Here is a 3,860-nt window from a genome sequence, read left to right as displayed (position 1 = left end):
GCCCCCGTCACCCTGGCAACCCCCTAACTGAGACATCCCATAATACTTGCCCTCCCTTTAGAACTCCCTACTCACTGGCCGGCCCAGCATCCCATAATAATCACCCCTCCCAGCAGGAACATCCCATAATACACCCCTCCCTCTGAGAAACATCCCATAATATTCCTCACACTTCACCCCCTCACTCAAACATCCCATAATATTACTCCTTTGCTAAAACATGCCATAATAGTCCCCTTCCCTCTCCCTCACAGAGACATCCCATAATAATTGTACTCTCCCCACACACTCTGACATCCACTCTCACCCCCAGTATCCCATAATATCTCTCCTCCCCATACCATTCCCCCCTCCCTCGTCCAGACATCCTACCATAATCCCCCTGCCTTGTTAAAATATCCCCTAATACCACACACTCACTGTCCAACCTGGCATCCCATAATAAGCACTACTCCCTCTACAACTCCCCCCCCAGACATTCCATAACAGCCCCCATAGCATCCCATAATAGTCATACCCCAGACAGATATCCCATAATAATAGTCGCCCTTCTCATCCTCCCCTCTCAGCCAGACATCCCATAATAGTTGCCAGGAGCCACTGTCCAGCCAGACATCCCATAATACTCTCAGCGATTCTTAGCCACAACCCACAATACTCCCACTGACTGCTTGCTCCCCCACTCCAGCCAGGCAGCCCATAATAATCACATTCATGTATTTCCCCCCCCACTCTACCCAGACAGACCAGAAGGCACCGGTGCCATCTGAATAGCCCACAGTACTCAAGCATGGAGACAAGCATCCTGTAGTACTACCTACCAATCCCTCCTCAGAAAATCTAATAATAATACTCACGATACATACTCACCATTCGCCCCACCCCCACTTCCCATCTACGCAGACCATAATAACCACTGGGGGCACAGGGCCAGCCATGCATCCCATAATACTCTGGCACAGACTGCCAGGCTTCTTTGTTCCTCCAGATGATACACTCAATGTATCCCATAATGATCAACACCCCCCTCCCAAACACACACTCAGGCAGGTAGCCCATAATATTCACTGGAATCAGCCTCTAGCCAGACATCCCATAATAATGATGTTCACCCCACTTTTAAAAGTGAATCAAGCATTCAATCCTACATATAAACCCCATTAAGGAATGCCATCCTACAGAACAGAAGAACAATCCATGTGAACAACTCTGAGACTCAAACATCCTACCAAGGTCAGGCATTATCCACCTCCCACTCCCAGATATTAGACATGTCCATCTCTTAATGATATACATCTTCATGGTATAAACTTAATAGTATCTTTATCCCTTCCATTTTATACATGGACTTCCCCTAATGGTATTTGTCCTTCTTTATAAAACACACAGCTATTCTATAACTGTGTCCTTCCCATTGTGTGTATATGTATATATGGACATCCCATAAGATTATTCACATCATTATATATACAGACATCCCATATTACAATCCTTGCATGCCCTAATAATATCTATTCTATCCCATTACACACATTAATATATTATCTAACCATTCCTTTATACACATGGATATCCCATAGTATTGTCCTCCCCTTTGTTGAACACACCAACATCCCATAATACAATCACTAATAATCCCTTACTATACACATGTAAATCCCATAATAGCACCCATCCCTATTTATGTGCACACAGAGACCATAACACTATCCACCCTTCCATTAGAGGTATCCATATCCCAGTTATATACAGACTTCCATATGACTATCCGTTCTTTTCATTATCCATATGGACATCTTACAGTATATACACACCCCATTGTAACCACAGGCATCTCATGTCCTTCCCTTAATACTGTATTTCAGTGGTCCCCAACCTTTAGAGGCTCCCGGGCGCCTGGGGGGGGGGCCACTCACGCTCCGGGCACCCGGGGGGGTGGAGCCATTCACGCACCAGGCGCCCGGGGGCGGGGCCGCGCGTCCTGGGGCACGCCAGGGGCGGGGATGCCCTTGCACCCGGCGCCGGCATGTGCCCCGGGGCCGGGGCCGGGGCCGCCCAAGCGCCTTGTGCTCAAGCTCCCCCACTGCCTCATCGTGGGCTGGAACATACAAAATCTGCTAGCCTGCATCCCTCTAGGCTCTGGCATGCAATGGTAATGTGGGGAGTATCTTTCACCTTCTTAGTCTGGGGCCATGTGAGTGAGGGGTTTTTGTTTTGTTTTGTTTTTTTTGGGGGGGGTTGCTTTTCATTTGTGTGCAGCCCCCGATTGATTTTTCTGTGGGTCAGTGGTCCCTGGCTCAAAAAAGTTTCCTCACCTCTGTCCTACACTGTCCATTCCTCCCAGTAGACACATGAACATCACTTAATACTACTCATTTTCTATTATACATGGATATTCTATAATGCTATCCAAACCCCTTGTTACATACACACACCTCCCACAACAGTATCCATCTATTGTTATAAACACAGCTACCTCATGATCAGGGCCGAACGAAGGCATGGGCGAGCCGGGCAGCTGCACAGGGCGCCAACCGATGAGGAGCGCCTGATGGCAGCTGTAAGAGGCGCGCGGCGTCCCTTACAGCTGACAACAGGCGCCGTGTGCCCGGCTTCCGCAGTGCCAGCCCCACGGTGCTGGCCAGCAGTGCCCTTGCCCTCACGGCTGTGGGGCCCTGCACAGCCTGGCACACGCGCCAGCAGCACACACCAGGCTGGGCTGGGCAGCGCATGCGCCATGCGCCCGGGGAGGGGGGTGTCGCGCGCCCAGGCCCAGAGTGCCAAAAGGGCTCGGGCCGGCCCTGGTCATGATACCACTGAAGCCTCTCTAGTACACATAGCCATCTCATAATACGATCTTTTCTTTGTTATAGTCATCCTACAATTCTGTCTATTCCCCCTTCCCCTGTGAAATAGTTACCCCATACTGCTATCCATTTCTCTTCACTCTGGCTATGTCTACCCTACACTTTTTTTCCAATTCTTTTTTCGGAAGAGGCTTTTCCAAAATTTGGCCCATCTACACTGGGCCAAATTTCGGAAAAACCTCCTCTTTCGGAAGTGCCCTTATTCCTCATAAAATGAGGAATACAGGGCTTCCGAAAGAGCGCATCTGCTCTTCCGAAAAAGAATTCAGAAGAGCAGACGCGTTCCCTGGATGTGGCGGAGTTTTTCTGGGATCCCGGAAAAATTCCATAGTGTAGACATGAGCCATGAGCATACATCCCATAATACACCTCTCATTATACACATCAGCATCCCATAATACTATCCATCTTATACACACATGGACGATTGACATCCTCCAAATTCAGTGTATGTATTTACACTACTATCCAAACCAGACTATCCACCTTAAAATACTTTTTACTACTCACAGTAGTACTTTTACTACTCACAGTAGTACTTTTACTACTCACAGTAGTAAAAATACTTTTACTACTCACCATCACTTTCCACCCACCTGTACACACACACACAATACATCTCTTCACCTCATTGCTTCAGTTTTTCAACTGTAAAGTGGAGAAAATGATACTGTCCTTCCTTTATGTGAGACGTATAGACAAAAATGCTGCGTAAGAAGTGAAAGATGTTACTCTTACAAATATTACTGGCAAGCGCCCAGTCTATCCACTGTAATAAACTCTATCACCTATTATAGACATGTACATCTTATCTTCATCCTCACTATACATGCAAATGTTCCATAAAGCTGTCCATTCCCTCTTTACACACTGATATCCAGTAATGCTATCAGGGTTGTGGTTGTTTGGGAAGAACCATAAAGCTTCATGATAAACAGGTCAACTGTCTACATACACAGCTGGTTATTACAGAGTTCTAGATATATCCCATAC

This window comes from Pelodiscus sinensis, chromosome 1 (assembly GCF_049634645.1).
Source record: "Pelodiscus sinensis isolate JC-2024 chromosome 1, ASM4963464v1, whole genome shotgun sequence".
Classification (NCBI taxonomy): Eukaryota; Metazoa; Chordata; order Testudines; family Trionychidae; genus Pelodiscus; species Pelodiscus sinensis.
The sequence above is the reverse complement of the archived record's forward strand: the minus strand, read 5'-3'. Positions refer to the sequence as shown.